Here is a 20,435-nt window from a genome sequence, read left to right on the forward strand (position 1 = left end):
AAACGACTCATCAGTCAGTCAGTCTCTACAAACGTAGACAGACGTGAAATCAATGAACATGATTTGTGGTGTTAACATGGCAGGAGTGAGAGCTGTCAACACAGGTCTTTGTGATCCGACACCTAGTCAATAACAGCTTCCATCACCTGCCGTGCCATGTTTGTTTGTGTTGTCTTGCTTGTGTGTTCTCGCTGTGTGTGAGAGAGGGAAACACATGAACACACATTGGAAATGTTAAAACTGAAGTAAGGAACAAAAGAGCTTGTAATCAATGTGGAAAATATACAGAAAGACAGGACTTGATCTTCTGTTTGTCACCTTTATTCTCCCTAGTACTGCCTGTGTTTTTCTTATAGTTTGCTCGGAGCAGCCAGGTTTCACATGGCAACACAACAAACGTCTTCTGAGAGAGGAAGAAAAAGAAATAAAAAAACAAAAGGCGCATACACATTCACTGCAAATAATAGCTCAGAAATACAATCTTTGGTAAATGAATGCCATTATCTTATGGCACGGCCTGATTTTGCCAAGGAGGACGTGCTCCTGGATCAACATCCCACATTGCATTCCTGGACCAACATAGCAACTAATCACAGCCCTCTGACATCATCAGTGTGCTGCTCCTGTGCTTTAAAAATTCCTGTGTGTTTGTTCACAGCTAAGCTAGATTTACAAATTGAAGTTATTACAATTGAACAAAATCCTCAGTAACATTACACAAAAACTTTGTAAGCTACTGCGGGGTTAGTGAGTTAGCTTGCTAAGTAGGTTGGCTGTGCTGACGTCCTTCCCCGGAGATTTCCTCTTTATATGTAGCCAGGATAAATCCTGAAGTATAAATCCCTGAAGGATAAATCACACACAAGACTTAAAATGCTATTTTAGTGGAGGCTCTACTGTCTTCACAATTTATTGTTTCTTATCTGTGAAATACAAGTAAATTTTGGTAAACACAAAAAACTGACAGGAGTCACCATGACGGTGAGGGTGGGCGAGTCCAACTTTCTGTCAACAATGGGGGTGTTTTGTTGTGAAAACACCCCCATTTTCACAGGTAATTTAGCCTGTCCCCCCCCAAATTATGCGCCATTACCTTTGTTACATGTTGCCGTTGTCCCTGGTTTTGTATGAGAAGTGGAAAAGATTGCTAGACGCTAGGCTAATTTATACAGTGTAAAATGCCATAGACTTGTGCTAATAACGTTAGCATGTTGTATAGATACAGTTGGCAATGACAGGAACGCCCACAAACGTCACATCCGGTTAGAGCCGAGGGGGAAAACAAACCGGCCTCTGCCGTTAGCCACAATGCTGAAGAGTTGCTGTGTGCCCTTTTGCACTGCAAATAAACACAAAAATCACCAATTAAAGTTTTACATTTTACCAAATAATAAAACGGAACCACAAAGAGGACAAAATGGCTTCAAGCTATCAGAAGAAAGGATGAGTTTGACAAATTATGGGACCCAACAACAAAACGTGTATGTCTGCAGTCAGCATTTCATTTCAGGTAAGTTTAATGTAATGTTAACCATTTCCAAACAATCGTAGACTATGTCAGGGGTATCAGGAATATTAGATTAATTGTTTAAACGCTAGTGACGTTTTATTATTTGGTAAAATGTAAAACTTTAATTGGTGATTTTTGTGTTTATTTGCAGTGCAAAAGGGCACACAGCAACTCTTCAGCATTGTGGCTAATGGCAGAGACCGGTTTGTTTTCCCCCTCGGCTCTAACCGGATGTGACGTTTGTGGGCGTTCCCGTCATTGCCGACTGTATCTATTGGTGGGGGAAATGTGTCCAGATAAAAACAAGTGTTTGTCTGTCAGTTCTGCGATTATAGGGAAGCCAATTTATGTACTTTTGTTTGAATTTTTTAATGTGTGTTTTGAATCAACTATATAAATAAAGTTTGATTTGAACTAAACTTTACAGCACTTAACACAGTCCTCCACCGCCGACTAGTGTTTTGGAGGTGTAACTGCAGAGTGACACAGACACACCACCGCAGAAGTAAAAATAATGCGCAGATTTTTTTTTCTCCCACGACTAATCGATTAGTTGAAGATTATGTGCGACTTTAGTCAACCAAGATTTTCTTTGGTTGACTACAGCCCTATTTCATTGTGAGTTTTTTTTTTTCTTTTCTTTTCTTTTTTAGACTTTCCAAGAGGACACAAAAACATTTCTTTCACCATGTAAGTCTATGGGAAAAGTCTATGGGAAAAGTCTTTTTGAGCCTCAGGGCATCACCGAAAATTGGCCGCCGTGAAAACTGGCTTTAAAGCCCAGCATACTTCCTAGGGGCCTGGTTTCTAAGTTGCTCTTTACTTACAGCAGAGTCTTGCAGGGGTCCGTTTTTGAAAACTTGCAAATGCCCATTCCCCTTAAACTCATCCTGTTACCTATCATTATGTCTAAGTCAAAGCCACACCTGCCTGCACCCATTGAACACACACAGGCTACAGTCACATTAGCCTGGGTTCTCCCTTCTTGAATCACAAAAGAGGAAAAGTCTCTTTCATTGGCTGCGTTCAATGTCTTGATGACAAAAACATTCTGCTCAATCACTGCCAGGTTAGGAAACATTTTAGCATGCTCCTTCCACCACCATAAAACCTCAGAAGGATCCTCTTTGGGTGTCTTGAACTCGATACAGGCTGCCACCTCGTCCTCGGGCTGCAAAGTTGTATCGCTGGAGTCCTCCACGTCGGTGACGAGAGTGAGGGGTCAAAGGTTCAACTTGTGACAGTGAGTTTCAAAATAAAAGAAACTGTGGCTTCATAATTGTGAGTTAGATGTCAAAACATTACAGATGTATCACATCTTTTTTGTTTTATTTTGAGAAATGAAAAATGGAATTTTGTTCTCACCCACTGCCTGCCTGCGTGTAATTCATTTTTAACCATGCCTGTACCCGTGAATTTATGAAATACACTATCCATCCCTACAAATGACCCTCACACACGGGGAAGACTGCAAACTGAAGCTATACTGTAAACTGCTGATCAGTAATATTAAACCTCAATGAATAACTATTAAAAGACATACAGTCAGACATTACTATCTTTAAAACTATGACAGCAGGCTGCCAGTTTTTCTACACAGAATTACCACCAACTGCAGCAGGATGCCAAATAAGCCTCAGTCTGGCTCTGTTAATTCTGTATTGATTTGACTTCTGCACCTTATTTAATTTTAAATTGTTCAGGGAAATCCTCGATGTGCACTTTACCCCTACTGTGACCTTGTGCTTATGGCCATTTTAAATATATATGAACTGAAACTCTCTGTTGATGCATCACATCAACACGTCAATGCAGACCATGACTCACAGTCAAAATATATCCATTCCTCAGGTAACCTTTATTTAACCCCTACAGTCTGAGTCACAGCAAGTTCAGTAACTTGTATCTGTTATGATGAAAGGTGGTATGAGACATTAATGGATAATTCCAGATTTGGCTTCATTCCCCACATTTCCTGGAAGTTTTTCAATTCTCACTGGAGTGTTTGGCAGACGTGAACCTGAAAGGAATGTAGTCAAAGAAACATGTTGATACTTTCAACTCTGTTTTGCAGGGTTCAAAGAAATCGTACGTGAGTTATTTTCCAGCCTTTTTTTCCCCCTTTAATTCTGTCCAGGTGGCTGTCATGCAGGCTGTGTCTTTCTTTATTTGTGCTCAACCAATGATTTTTTTGTTTGTTTTTATTAGATTAGACCTTTACAGCACACTATACATGTATGTGGGAAGAATCCTGAGGTAGACTTATACTTCTTTTTCACATGAGTTCTACATGCTAGGCAAACACTTAAGACAGCATGTACTGTATATTTGATCACAGTGGACGTCTCCGTCGCCGCGGTAAACACGGCGGTCGGCTGGTGAAGCTGAAGGTCTGCCTGGCACGATGTTTGTCCATTTCCCGGTCAGGACATGGATTATCCTTTCCCTTCGCTGTGCCCCGGCGTTTTCTGGACCCGATGGACGCCTGCCTGGTACCTGTCGCCGATCTGGTTGAGGAATTCTGGCCCCGCCGCCCCTGCTCTCCCTGGATCTCTCAGCGCAGGGTGAGTCTCCGGAACCTGAAGACTCTGCGCTCCCCGATCCGCCGAAACACAGGCCCCGGCTTCTGCCAGGATTGGCCTAGAAAATGCCAGATCACTGGCAAACAAAACTTTTATCCTGGGGGATTTCTTCAGCTCCCGTGGCCTGGATTTTCTCTGTGTGACAGAGACTTGGATCGGTGCTGGTTGTTCTTATTTTAGGAGGAGGAATGGCGACTGTTTATAAAAATGACTTTAAATGTAAGCAGTGCGCTGTGTCATCTTCTTTCTCCAGCTTCGAAGCGACTTTATTTGAGGTGGGTCGCTCTGGGAACTGCCCATTGGTTCGACAGCCTATTGGTTCGACATCCCATTGTTCCGACCATATTAAACTCATTGTTCCAAAGTCCGTTCCGAAATCATCATGATGCCCTGTGGTTAAGGTCTGGTTAGGTTTAGGCACAAAAACCACTTGGTTAGGGTCTGGAAAAGATCATGGTGTGGGTTAAAATGAAAAAGAAAGTGACAAACACATAAGCCGTGAGCCTGCTCTGCCTCACCATACGCCTGCCGCGAGCCGTTCAGCACCGCGGACAGTCGGACTAATGGGATGTCGAACCAATGGGCTGTCGAACCAATGACATGGACCCGGTCGCTCTGACCCGGTGACGTGCACTGTCATCTACCGGCCCCCCAAGTACAATAAGGACTTTGTGAAAGACTTTTAGGATTTTCTGGCTGAAATCATGCCAAACTACGATCGTGTCCTTTTTCTTGGGGATTTCAATATTCATGTGTGCTGTCCTGATAAGCCGTTGGTGAAGGACTTTTTAAGCCTTATTGACTCTTTGGTGCAGTGTGTGTCTGGTCCCACACACGAACATGGTCATACATTAGATCTCGTTCTTTCTCATGGTTTGTCTGTGTTTAACTTGGAGATCTGTGAAAATGTCATTTCTGATCATATGCCCGTATTGTTTGAAGTTGGTTTCTCTTGTACTGCTATGCCCGTATTGTTTGAAGTTGGTTTCTCTTGTACTGCAGTTAAATCTTGCGCTCCCTTCAATCAATCAATCAATCAATTTTATTTATAAAGCCCAATATCACAAATCNCAGAGACAGAGAGAGAGATGCAGGTAATAACAGTAGCTTACAACAACATTATTGAAAGTAATAATATTACAGTTCTGCACTGTAACCCTTCCACTGCTGGTCAGCTCTCTGCTGCTTTCGATCAGCTCTGTGCCTCCTCTGACTCGATGTCTGCTGACACGGAGGAGCTCAGCTCCAGGTTCCACTCCTCCTGCTGAACCATTCTGGACTCTGTGGCTCCATTAAAAACAACGCAGCCTAAAGTGAAACCCGAGCCCTGGTTCAGTGACAGGACTCGACGGGAGTGCCGCAAAGCTGAATGCAGGTGGAAGAAGGACAAGCTGCATGTTTCATTCCAAATCTTAAAGGAGTGTTGGCATCGTTATCAGACCACTGTTAAAGAAGTCAAAAGAGAATACTTGTCAAACCTCAATGTGTCAAATAGCCATAACCCTCGTGTGTTATTTAAAACCATTGACTCTGTTTTAAATGCCCCACAGTCTGTCTGCTTGGAAGCATCCCCTGAGCTGTGCAGTAATGCAATGAAATTTACAAGTGGGGTATCTACTGATATTTTATATTGTAGAACAAAAAGTGAAAGTCTCCTAAGTTTGTGTTGACCAAAGACCTTACTAAAGGCATCTAATCAAAAACCCACTGAATTCAAGACAAGGGAACCAGGAGTGCTAAAATGCTAACTCTTTTCTGGGTTTTATGACTCCTGCACAACCCTGTTTGGTAACACTTTATATTAAGTTACTGTAATAAGCGTTAATTAATGCTTAATAAGTACCAATTAACAGTTAATGAGCACTTATAAGACAGTTGTGATTATTATTAACATTACAGATGTAAGTCAAAAAATCACTGTCCTTTCTCCTTCTGTTTTCGTTGCCACCAACTTCTCTTTAGCTGCTAAATGCTCCACTACCATATGCTCTGTTTTGATCCGACAGAGGACTTTTTGCCTTTTTGTTGAAATTAATCTATTATCATTTTTTTTTAAAGAGCAGCTTGCTACCTCTTTTGAAATGTTGCTAGGAAACCACCAAATCACCTGTCCTGAGCTTAACCATTTTGCTATGAATTTAACTCACAGATCTGAACTTTTTTTTGTTTAGAATAACACATTCTTATCCCAAGATATCACATATCGCGGCTTTGTCAGTGGACTTTTTTACGTCCAAATATTACTGTATGCACTAGGTATTCTCTTGCGGTGGCTGGTGAAGTTCCAGAATGCTGCATCCAGTGCTGGGACATCAACAAAAGCATGTGGTTAGGTTTGTAAAAAACACATCATGGTTTGGATCAACATTCATACAGGAAGCAAACACTGGGCTCCAAGGTGTAAGTCTGGGGTTTGTTGGACCCATCAACCACCCCTCCCACCAGCCTGATAGGAAGTTTGTCACTCCTTATATTATGTAGTCACTGGTAGTGTTTCAAATTGACACCTTTCTGTGGTTTATCATATATCACCGGGATAATGCCGCTTGGCCGCATTGTGAACTGACGTCACCCAGCCATGTATCATACTGTCACAACCGACATGTATCATAACATCACATAAGGTTCTGTCCGACTGCATTAGAACCTGACGCTGCCCAGTGAAGTATCACGCCAGGGCCACACCGCCCGCAGAAGCGCCGCGAATAGCCTCGAAGCGCCGAGAAGTGAAGGCAGTTTCCTTTCGGCGCCCATGTTAACCGACTGTGTCATCTACACTGGCCGCGCCGTGCCGGGAAGCTCCGTGGCAGGCTCTCGATTTGCAGCTATCAGTTCGGCGTCTGGTCTATTTTCTGCGCGAGCCGCGAGCGAATGTGTCAAGCCAGGCAGTGAAAAATAACAGCTGGGAGCAGAATCGCTTGTCGACGGCTTGGAGAAATGCGCGTCTGATGTGAACGGAGGTTCTCCGGCGCGCGCGAGAATTTCGGTGCGCTGCGCTTCGCAGGCAGTGTGGCCCTGGCGTCATGCTGCCGCGAAAGGTGGCTTTTGGCATTGGTGTCTGAGTCTGTAATCACTGACAAAGCTGTGGTATTTTATGACTTTGAAACGAGAACAAGCTGGTGTATCCAGCAACAGCCAGCACTAGTTTGTCCTCAGTTAATGTTGTCTCTTCACTTACTGTCATAACCACCATGGAAGGCGTGCATGCAGCATGCATAGAGTGGAAAAACCTGAGGCATTCAGCAACACAAAAGTAGCAAGCAAAAAGCTTCACTCTCATTGAAAATAAGCTGCCCCAGGCTTTTCTTACTGAAAACAGCTGCCAGCTGTGTCTGGAAATAAGGTTGAAGGGAGTGATGAGAGTGAGCCAAAACAGTGAAGTTGTGGGCTGTAAAACCAAAATAATGAGGTGAAAATTTCAAAAATGCTCAGCAGAGCTGAGGGGAACTGCAGAGCTGGGTGATAATTCTGTGCAGGTTACTTTCTACAAATAAACCATTTCTCATGACACATAATCATTAGATTAATTGTTATTATATAAAGATATTGATTAGTGCAGCTTTAACACTGCAAATGAACTTTTTATAAATGAAAAGTTAAATTGAAAAATGATCGTAGCAAATTATTTTTGTGTGGCAGCTGGCAGCCCAGTCCTTCTAGTCTTTTCTTCAAGCAGCTGATGACGCTCACAAGCAAGTGAATGAATATGACTGTCATATCAAAAAATGATCAGAAAAGTAGGCCTCCGAACTGAAACCTGGGGTGTCCCAGAAAGTAACGTTAGTTACAGTAACGTTAGCTAACATTACTACTACGGATACACTACTCGTGTAGAACTCAAAGTCTCTAGCACGCTAACGTCAGCTGTGTAAATCAGCTTCACTTTCATTATACAGTAAAAGATGAGGGCCACATGTGAAAAACAAGAAGGAAAGAATACATACCTTTCTGTGTTGCCTGTCCTGGCTCCAACTTTCCTCCAAACATGACTATCTTCTTCTCACTCACGTCTATCTCTTGGGTGGAAGCTCAGCACTGCCCCTAGAGACCTGGAGCACTTCCGTTGTATGAGTGGATATGCAGCATTTTCTTTTTGCATTTGTTTTCTTATTTGCAGCACGTTTCAGTATATGCAGCATGTTTCTGTATATGCATCGTTTTCTCATTGCATTTGTTTTCTTATATGCAGTGCGTTTCTCTGTTTGCATCATGTTTGTCCTTGTCGGCTACCGTACTCCTATGCTACGTGTACAATCAGCAGACGGCTCCTCACAGACTGACCTTTAAGAAAGTCTCGGTGTGGTTGTTTGATTTACACTAATCTTCATGTCATCCTAAATAAACTGGACTAAATAGCCAAACACAGAAGAGCTGACATAACCAGCAGCAGACAAGGTTGGGTAAACACAACGTAAAAGAACAAAAGGTGATGAAGATTTATGAAAAACCAGATACACACATACAGTTAAAGGGTAACTTATGCATTTTTTGACATGGATCCTGTATCATCTATTTGTTTCTAAAAGACTGATCTGAACAACCATTTCTGACGTTGGCCGAGTACTGAGTGAGAGGGCAGCAGCCAACAGTCGTGCAGCTGGCAGAAATGTAAACAAATGGGATAATCAGACACAGACACTGGCTGTGTTTACATACACATTAAAATTCCACTATTATTTCAAATATGACAATATTCTGACTTTGATGTGGGTCATGGAAACAGCATATTTCATTTACATAGTCCAAATTGTCTTGATTGATTTTTCTTATGTTTTTTTTTTATTTATTTTTTTATCGTGGTTCTAAATACAATCATTCATATTTTGGGTAATCAATCCAACACAAACATAAAAACTAACACTGGGTCAAGCCAACCCATTGTCTCGGGTTTATTTTGTAATCCAGTGGGCCCTGTGTAAAGTTAACACAGTATTGTGTCGATGCTATATTGACTCAGTGGGTGAGTTTGGACCCAGTGAGTTTTAGTGTGAAGCTACAGCTGCAGAAAAAGAGGAAAATTCATAGAAATGTACAGATTGGCACAAAGGCAGTGAAATAAATCTGAATCAAGTGCAGTCAAACTGAGGAACAACAGGCATACTAACTGCGTAGAGATTGGAACAATGCAAAGGTTGGATAGAAAGAGAAACAGATGGAAGAAGACTGATGGAGCAATGACCCATCAATCACTTATAGAGGCCCATTCATGCCAAGTCTTGTCTAACCCTTGGATATGAAATGCCTGGTTGACCTTCACCATGGCAGTCTATCTCACATTCATATGGCACTAATGAGACAGCGACTGCATGTGATGAATTGTGTGACTTGGCGTTGCGTTCACAAACATGGCTATACGATAGACCAAAAAAAAAAAGCCCCGCCAAGCAAAAACGTGCAGTAAAAAACAACAAAATCTGTTATACAAATGAGAGAATTGAGAAAGATAAACAGCATGCAGGGTGGCGTGATTCAAACCATTGAATGAAAGATTAATGTTGGTGTATCTGTGTACACAAGCAGCACAGAGTCAATAATGGGACTGAATCCCTGAGGGTGCAGTGTCACATTTTCCCTCAGGTTAAATGAGAGACAAACACTCGCTGGTGCAAAGTAAATCTGTTGGATCCTCTAGACTGCTGGGCTGTGAAGCCTTCACTTGAGAAAAGTCATTAAAGTTATCAGTCATAACATGGTCACAGGCCTTCCTAATAAAATATTTGTTATTTGGTTTTAATGAAAGTAGAAATCATTACCATGAGCATTTAAGCCTTTTTTCCCCTCTGCATATTAAAGCTCAGCTCTTATCGTCGATTGAAGGAGGCCATCCACAAACAGAGCTGTGTGATTTTTCATTGATATAGACGTTGACTTGGAATGACGAGTGCATCTCTTTCCATTCAGCCTGATAAATGATTAGTACCACCTTGAATAGTAACATACTGATGCTCCATGCTCACAGATAGGATGAGATTACACTGTCATTTTAGAACAAGCAATCAAACCGTTTGAAAATATTTATTTAAAAATACAAATACAATCAAGTTAAGCCAAAGAAGTGCATGGATTTGGATTCTCTGAGACTTTGTGGAGGGCTGTTTTTGAGAGTTGGTTGGTGTGTCGCATTCAAAGTCACTGACAGGCCGGTCAGTAAACAGTAGACAGGAGGACAGAGGCCTGTTAAAATGTTACGGGGGTTACTTCTTTTAATATGTCTCTTACTTATTCAGTCTCTCGTTCAAACTCGATGCAGACTGATTTGGAACGAGGTTCGAGCCCTGCTTTGGCGGTATGTTGTCTCAGCGCATGATTGCATCTCGCTGTTTAAGGAGCTAAAATTAGCGCATTTACCTGGGTTTTGTGTTTCCATCAATGCCAATGAGCACCAGAGCCGATCAATACCCAGGACTCATGCAGAGTCACTTGGCCCGGGTCTGCATGGCCAGGCTAACACTAATGAATCACAACACATTTTGTTCACCATTGCACATCATTTCGTTTAGTTGCTTTAGAGGGAAAATAAAGTCATGCTAATTTATACAACAGTTAGTTCCGACTGAGTAATTTGATTGGACGAGAGGCATTCCATGAGTGCTGATATACAACATCACTGGGACATGTAACAGTAAAATCACTCCTTTCACTGGTGTTATAAATATAAATACAAACTGTCACACTCGCTATATTGACGCAAACTGGCACTATAGCGTTACACGAAGAAGATGGATATTTTCGCCGTCACGGCTGCAATTGTCTTCGGCACTCGGCCTGCAGCCTCGTGCCTATGACCAAATCACAGCCGTGACAATATACAGCACAACATCACTCCCACTCGTGTGATATTGCTTAATTGCAAAGTCTGTTTAAGATTTATGGGCAAATAAAGATTTGCTCAAAACAACATAAACTGGGGCTAACTGTGCAAGCACACAGCTTTCCAAATAAACATATTTTCTTACATGAATCATCCCAACACTTATCTGAGTGCATTGGAAGGAAACATAGAAAGTAGCTGTCTAAAGATCAGGGTCATTAAGCAGAACATTGACAGGAAAACAATGTCTGTTTGAAAGATAACTTTTTCTCACAGCTATCGTCATAAATTTTGCACAGCATGATTACACGACAGATGATATCAACCGTTGCAATTATTTTTACCTCTGTTTCCTAATCTTATTTACTTTCCTCCCTTCTTTTCCTCACTAAGTAACATAATTAGGGTAGGTGGTTGTGAGAAAGAATAGGAGGAAATGAGCAAAAAGGAAAGACAAACAGAGCATATTCAGGGAGCAGTGAGCTAATCCCTAAAGTTAATAGCTGGAGTCGTCGGCTCTTCTGTCTTCCACCAAAAACAACCTAGAACTTTCATTGAACTGACAAAATAAAATCCCTTCTTGGCTCTCAGCCCAGACATATGCATAAATTCCCACACCTCCACAGAGGCACTGTTGATTTTCCACCAAGAGAAGGTCTCATACAGTTTATCAACCTGTTCGGACTCTCCAGTATCCTGTTCACTAAATGAGCAGATAGTACTGTATAATCCAGCACAAACATCAACCAGTGGCATGCACAGCCACAGTATTAACACAGTATAAAACAAATACAAAGTTCTGGTCGATGCATACATTCTCACACACACACACACACACACACACACAAAGACAAGCTGTTCTATCTCAGTCATTTCCCACGCTGTGTCAATCATGCAGACAATTTAATTATCGTTATCAGCAAGCTCTGTAGCTTCATTCACTTTCAAAGACTCGGCTAATATGTCAGGATTTTTTCACATATTAATGATAAGGAAAAGTAATTATTTATTGTCATGGCCACAGCAGTGCTCCCTGTGTTCCCCAATCCTCTTGTGTCTTCCATATCCCTGTGTCTGTGTGTGTTCATGTGTGTGTGTCTTACTGAGGCTGCCTTTGGGGACACATTTCAGACTGGAAAGACCAGTTAATTGGGAACAGCCTGTAAATTATGACAAAAGTAATTTTGCCAAATGAGAAAAGCTGATTTTGGGGTCAGTGGTTAAGGTTAGGCTTAGGTAAAGGGGAAATAAGTCCCAAAGGAAATTGTAATGCAATGGCACTAATTCTTCTTTGTGTATAGGTTCATATTTTCAACAAGTAGACTTGGTGGTTTAAATAGAATATAAAAAGACAAGAATAAAAACAAGGTAACAAGGAAACCATGAACTAAAGCCCTATTCGTACAGGACCTCTAGTAATTTGTAATGATTGTGGAGGTCATCTGTGATCTTAATCCTGTGCGAATCTGCCATGTCTATAATTTGTCAGGTAAAAATTCCACCGCAAATAACCTGCCATATATTGGCATACACAGGTCACAAGATAATATTAGTCCCATGTGAATTTTATTATATGGGATTATACTAAGGGCTCATTCATGCCACCATTAGATATGGAGACGCAAATGGTCGGAGCCTTCTGTCCATACTCTGTTTTCATTTTGTCCGTGTTTGTGCACATTTTCTGAAAGCTTACAGATACAGACAAAACGGAGCAGCACCACTGGAGATCATGAAGGCAGTGTGGCATAGTTCAAGTGAGTTAAAATAGCGAAAATAATTATCTGTCCACATCCGACGTCTACAATGCTGCCTCTGTTCAATGGTACATTATTACATGCCCTCCACCATCACCTCGTTTGTTGTTGTGTGAAATTTTTGACTCTGCCCTCTAGTGCTGTTTATTGGCTGTATCTCTGCCATCAAAAAGGATGCATGGAAGTACACTGTAAGGCCAGTGACATTTACAATGTTTGAAACAGACACATCTATTTTCGTACATAAAGGAAGTATACATGAGCCTTAAGATTTTCTGTTTTCTCCATACCTGGTGTCTGCCTCTTTCCCGGTCAATAATTATGGAGGCTGCATTGGCAATCATAAATAAAAGTTTTGACAACATTTTGCATGCAGCAGGCTCATCTTGCTGCACAACATGGAGACCCATTGGCATTAAAAGCATGCTCAAATCCATGAGTGAAAGAGAGAATCCTGAAAGATGATGAGATGGATAACATGACAATGTGAGGAAGAATCAGTTCTGTTTATTAAATCCATATTTAAAAGAAAAAAGGAGCTTGACACTGCATGTCACCACTAATGGTGCTGTGTAGTGTTTTTGTGTTGTCTAGAATGGAGTTAGTTACGAGTGTGCGCATTATATCCAGGGGATAATGTCAGTAAATAAGTAAAATACAGATATAGCATGTTAATCACCTGAGGTCCCCTGGTAATACTAGCTTCATGTGAATAGTAAGGATGGTGGAAGATGATGAGTTTCAAGGGTTACGTAGCCCAAAAGGCACCAGGGCTCTGGTTTTATTCCCTTGTCTAAAGCCCGGTTCAAACCAAAGATCCATGACGAAGTTGAAACAGGCAGCTACTTGCAATGTGCTCTTCTGCAACGTTCTAAAAACCTGCTGGTTCACACCAATGCAACTTTTCTCTGCAGCGTTCTAAAACAGTTTCGTCTCATTGCAAATCATTGGTCTGAACTGGGCTTAAGAGGTACCAGCAGATAAGGTAAAGGGGTGCTGGGAAGCAAGAATGGTCTAATCTAGTGATACTCAACTTGCCTGCCCAATCCAGCCTGCCGACCATTTTGTAAGTCACAATTAAATTAAAACTAATTCACACTGGGATTCTTTTTAATGTACTGATTTATTTTCACTAAAAGCATCAAAACAGAGCTTGTTTACAAAAAAGTAGTTACTAAAGTTTGTTACTAACTGGCCCCTGGCCTCCTGGCATTTTGCAAATGTGGCCCCTGGGCCAAGCAAGTTTAGTTTCCCTGGTCTAATTAATATCCTTGTAGGGGCCTGGAGAGCATGGGGTAACATGGGAGTAGAACTGCAGCAGTCATTGATTACTAGAAGCAAAATCTCATAATATTGGCATAATGATGATATTAATATTAATATTAATAACAATAACAATAATAATAAGAAAAAATATATATAATAGAAGATAATTACCTTTAAAGATAAGTGCTTTTCAGTCCAAAGACAGAAGTGTTTAAAGACAAAAAAAGTAAGGTTGAGGTTAGGGTAAGGTTTTGGTTAGAATTGGGCAAGTTGTGGTTATGATTATGGTTAGGACATGAATTTAAGTCTATGTAATGTCCCCTAAAGTGATACATAAGTAAACACGGGTGGGTATGTGTGTTTGTGAGAGAGTATTGTTCCTGTCCTGTCCTGATGCTAATCTGGACCCAGCCGACCAACACACCTGCTGGCACTCAGCTCATTACCTCTCCCTGCTCTTGGCTCCCAGTGCACCTGGCAACAATCAGTTCATTTACCCAGAGTATATAAACCTGGTTTTCCCTCCACTCAGTGATCAGCTGTTTCTGTTGTCTCTTTGGAAGCTACATTCAGACCCTTACTCTAGTGATGCTACTCATAGATGAGAGTATTGCCTAATGCTTTAGCTGTTTCCTGCGCTCCAGGAATCCTGTTTGCTTGTCAACTCATTCTCTCTGCTTCCTGCTGGTCTTCTGCCATTCACTCCCCATGGTCATCTCATGGCTCAGTAACTCCTGCAATAAACCTGTTTATCTGTCTCCTGGTCTGTGTTCTGCATGTGGGTCCACTGACACCTCGTAACATACACAGCAATTTTCTTTTTAAGGAACCTTGAACATGTTGCCTTGTTGAACAGAAAAAAAAAATTCAAGTACATCAGAGTAAAGTTAGGAAACTACTGAAGTTTAGATTGCATTGTTAGATGCAATGTAAACTATTTTTAAATTGCCAACATGTAACGGGCTAGGTCAAAGAACTTGCAGAGACACCATTTGATTGCATGTACAATATGTCTCTCATAAAATTTTAAACAACATAAGTTTTTAGTTGACATGATTTAGAATAGGTTGAACTAGAAGAAAATCTGTGACAGTCTGGCCAAAGGATAACAATATTTGATAAGTTTCAGGAAGTTATTATAAGACGTCTGCACAGTACAACAGGGGCTTTGACAATGAAGCAGAATTTGGGATTAGTGAGGTAATTTAAGGTTTAACCATGGATGTATTAAGAGATCTGGATACAGCATTGGCGGCGGGGGCCCCATTCATTCCCATGAAAGTTGCTCAGTGGCGCATTCAGCCAAAAAAGCTCGATTTCTGCGGTATGAAATTACACAGATGATTGCGCCAATAGAGCAAGAGGATTAGAGACTTATGGTGGCCAAGCATGGCTGAGCATCTGACTTCTTTTTTGGCACTCTGCTAACGTGAATGGGAATAAAATGATTTAGTCCTGCGGCTCTTTTAGACTTTTGAAATGTTATCAGAATGGAGTAAATCTTGACAGTGGAACGAGTCATTTTACAGGGGTTGTGACGCTCTCTGTCCTAATGTAAGTCGATGAAAAAAGTATTTTGGGGCTCAGTGACATCAGGTTACAGACCCTGGAAATTACAGTACCACCGTTTGGCCACCACAAAAATTGGCTTCAAAGCCTGGCACACTTCTAGGGGCCTGGCTGATAGCCACCATCATGTGACTGCCTAGCAGGGGCATTGTAAAAGAGGGAAAGGCAGAACTGATTACCAAGGGCCTCAATGCGAGAGAGAGTCTCAAAAAGGAAGTTTGATTTTGTTGGCATTTTTTCATTTCTGAGTAATTAGTGCCATAATTAAATTGATTTATTGATTAAGTTGGCTGAATATATTGCTTGAAAGACTGAACTTTGTATTTAACAAATGTTCTCTGAGGCCCCTCTCAGCCCTTAAATGCATAAAATGGTTTAGTCCACCCCTGCGCTAGGATTTGTCTCAAAATATAGAACCAAGTGAGTGAGTGTTTATGCTGCTGGAGCACCAGCATACACTGCCATGTCTTTCTCCAAGAATAGGAAACAAAAAAAATTCAAAAGGTGCGGGAGAAAGACATAGATCAATGGAGGAAGGCCGGGGCCAACAGACTGCTTATGCTAAGGGCCCAGAATTTGGTGCTATGCTCCTGCCATCAAGGGTGATTGCAGTTGTTACACATTGTGAGTACGCTGACATTTCTTTGTATTACAGGCCTCTGAGCTAAATCTGTACTGACTGCGGTCTGTCCTGTTACGAGACAGCACTGCTCTACTGCGATTATAAATGGTGTGTGTGTGTTAGATATCACTTTTCTCTCAGATCCCAAGACGGCTGGGTAGCATACTCACACACCCTTTTACATGCACAGAAGCACACACACACACACACACACACACATCGTGTAAATGCACATACAGAATGGATTTGCTTCTCAAAGTGATTTGAAGGAGCTCAGCCAATATAATGAAATAGGAGTGTTGTTCAGCTCTCACACTCAAAAAATGACATCACAAGTGGCTGTTAGGGGTATTTTTGAGCAAGCACGGACTTGAATGTAATTATCTGGCATTATCATTCATTGCTAATTAGAATAATACTGCATTCAAATTTCGCTTGAGTGAACTGAATGAAAATGAAATGGGGGGTAAAAAATGAATGTGGTGGTGGTGTGGGTGAAGAACAAGGGAGCCCAAGAGATGAGATACTGCACGGATCACAGACAGATTTGAATAACAATACAGGCACTTAATTTATTCCCTAAGGGACATTTTGAAAAATATGTAAAATGGGCTATGATGTGTTATTAAGAAAAATATGTAAAATGGGCTATGATGTGTGCTATGATGTGTTATTAAGAAAAATATGTAAAATGGGCTATGATGTGTTATTATTATGGAAGCTCATTAAGAAAGGAACATACAGAAGGTGGGTTAAAACGGAATTGGTCTTTTGATTCATTAGAGTTTTGTTTTAACCTCTCTGGTAATATATCTTTTTGGATTTAGACTAGACTTTAGATTAACTATTTCAGACATTAAGCTTGACTTTACCTGAGAGCCACCTTACTTTGGAAATATAGACTTGTTAATTATTAAATAAAATCTATGTGGATCTGGACAATAATTCTGGTACATAACATACAATTAACAGGTAAAAAATTAAAGAACATGGCTTGAATGATTCTTACTTAAATATCAACACTAGCAAATGTGGCAAGGCAAGTGGCTGGAACTGTTATTTTAAAGTACTGTAAACAACGCCAGGGGAATTTTCCCCTGCAAAATTATTAATATGAACTCTTTCACCACTTCAGTACTTTGGTACTCAACAAGGTCACACAGGTGCATAATTACTTGGACAGAAGCATGGTTACCAAATTACAAAAATAAAATTTAAATGAATAAATAAATTTTCCTTTTTTTTTTAAATAGCATTCAGTTTAAAATCAACTGTGGATAGACAACAAGGAAAATCAAGCAATATAAAATATGAAAAACTACCAATAAAGTGCCCTGAGAGACTTACAGATGTCTGTTATGATTTGGTGTGACATAAATTAAACTTACTTGACTAGATCTCAACCAGATATTTTTAAAGGTTAGCAAGAGGCAAGACACAAGGACGACTCTGGGGACAGGTTTAAGATTATGTACAGACACATACAGACTTAATACAAACTGTTGTGGCCTGAGAGAGGAAGCCAGCCTCGTCCCTGACTGATGGACGTTTTCCACTTCATATGTGCTGTGCTCCTGTGCATCAGTGTGGAGCACGGCAAGCCAGCATTCACAAAAGAGTTCTCAATCAGGATCCATAACTGGGTAGGCAAGCCAATGTAGATGATAAAAGCTTCCAGTACCACCATAAGGCCTTGAGGTAGTTACCTAGTTAGAGAACTGCATGGTTGAAATGGCTCTAAAAATGTGTTCTGACATTACTAAACTTTGGGTGGAACAAAGTTGAGCTACAAAATAGGCAGTGGAAGTCCTTGCAGCATGTGTTGCATCTTTAAAGCCCAGGCAAGAATCTCCCTTATTAAATACTTAAATGCATCTTGAAAAAGAGACAGTTAGGCCTGAGCCCAGTACTGGACCAAGAGAAATTTGAATTGTCTGTCTGGATTAAACTTAGTTTGTGTCCCTGAAATCACTTCATAAAGGCTATACATTAACATGACAGAATCAAACATGTTAATATGTAGTGTAGGCCTGCAGAATAGGCAAGACAGCTGTGTTTCTATGGCACATTTCATACACCAGGGCAATTTAAAGTGCTTTACAGCGTAATGAAATATGAAACATTATAAAGATTTACAATAAAAGAGTAAAGGAAAAAATATGTAACATGTAAATTTAATTACAAAATGATCTACAATTTAAAAAAATCATTAAAAGCACACCATTAAAATAGCAAAAGTGCAGACAAGTGGTGCAAAAATAAAAAGATTATTTAAAATTATTTCAAAATGAGTCTAAAAATAAGGTTGCAGTCATTACAGAGTGGAGTAGGCAGTGTAAAAGGGAATGTTTTTAGCTTTGACTTGGCTAACATCATCTGGGAGGTTTGTGCTGCATTATAACAAAACACTGCTTCACCATGTTTAGTTTTACCTCTTGGGACAGTGTGTAAGCCAGCCCCAGATGTCCTCAGAGTCCTAGAAGACTCATATGTCACAAGCATGCCAGAGATACATTTAAGCGTTTAGCCACAAAGTGATTTAAACACAAGCAGCAGGATTTTAAAATCAATTCTCTGAGTGACCGGTAACCAGTGTAAGGATGTTAGAACTGGAGTAATGTGGTCATATTTCCTAGTTTGTGTCAGTACTGTAGCAGCGGCACTCTGAATAAGCTTAAGTTGCCAAACAGCTTGTTTTGAAAGGGAAAATAATGTGTAGTGCTCAGGCCTTAATAGCATCACAGTTAACACATTAACTCTGACAGCCATTTAATGTATATTTATACATAATTATTCAGATTAGCACAATTTTATTTTTACAAAATGAGATAATAATTATGCACATATTAGGCTACTTATTAATTTTGGATTACCTTTTCATAGCACTAATGAGGGAAACAAGCACATCAGGCATCCCCACTGGGGAGGAGGCTCTGGAAGGTAAACATCCTCAATTTACATATTGTTGACAATGACACAAAAGGCATAAATAAAGTGAACTGTAGGTCACAATGGTAGGCTAGTTTAAAACCATAATATTCTATAAATATTTTAGAAGTGTGTGTGTGTGTAGAATGGTTTGACTTTGATTTTGTGATGTCAGTGGCCACCTATTTATTTTTGAGAGAATGATGGAGTTGGAAGGCACCCCTGCTATATAATCGAGCCAGCTGAATTACAATATGACCTGCAGACTTCATTCCCTTGTTTTTTGGAGGGATCACACATATCTTCTCCTCTCCATACTGGCCAGAGTAGTGATGTGCATTCCAGCAGCAAGAGCATCCAGTGAGTGTGTTTTCAGCTCAGCTGGCCATGTGCTCAGAGCACATCAGAATAAGTAGATCCAGAAACTGTGGACTCCATAGTTTTCCAGTTCACCGTTAAGATGTGAGGATGCAAGTCTGTGTGTGTAGTGAGTGAGAAAAAGAGAGAGAGAGAAGGATTTCATGCTCATTATGCGCAACAATAAAAAACACCTTTTGGACCAGAGATAGTTTATCCTAGCTCTTCCCATTACTGTGGGTGGGGGAAGGAAGAGAGCATGTTGGACAGCTCCCTAGCTGTAGCTGCTCCAACCAGCAGAATCAGCACCCTGGAGAGCGCAACAGCGCTCTGGCTGTTGTCTCCGTCCTGGCAGTTGAGCAACTATAATGCATAAAGTTGATGGTTTGCAGGTTGCGTCAGTTTCGGGTGGTTGATCTAGGCGCATGTTTGCAGGTTGGGCAGTGCGGATTGGCTCTTACAAAGGGCCGGGTCGGTGCAGGTTTTAAAAAACCCTGATAGACGCGTCACTAGTGTCCAGTATGTCAGATTTTTCCCATCAGTCCTGTTGAATGCTTGGTGGTGAGACTGATTTGCATGTGCAATTCAGCTGGAAAGCTCTGCTTCAGCAATACAGTACACTGTTTATTTTCAGATAACGTTACATTAGACAGCACATTTATATTTCAATTGCCTGATCAGACAACTGAATTGAGGTTGCCCACTTGTCCAAAGTAGTTTTCTTGCCTCCAGCAAGCATTAGTGTGGAGCCCTACATACAGATTTATATGACAGTTCATTTAGTTCAACAAATTTAGCATTTTCAAGGCAACTTGAGAAAAGCATGCCTTCAGGTTCAGGAAAGATAAATGTGTTTTTCTACCCTTTTTTTGTTTGTTTCTCTCCTTTTACCTTCAAACTATATGCGTGCTTTGTACTGAATGTTGTTTATTTGTCTGGCATCCCTACTGACTAACTCAGCTGAGACCTAAAAGCCAAGCCAGGCAGCAGCAGACAGAGGTCAATACTGTGACACATGCTCAGCTTTCATTTC

Source organism: Epinephelus moara, chromosome 16, assembly GCF_006386435.1.
Source record: "Epinephelus moara isolate mb chromosome 16, YSFRI_EMoa_1.0, whole genome shotgun sequence".
Lineage (NCBI taxonomy): Eukaryota > Metazoa > Chordata > Actinopteri > Perciformes > Serranidae > Epinephelus > Epinephelus moara.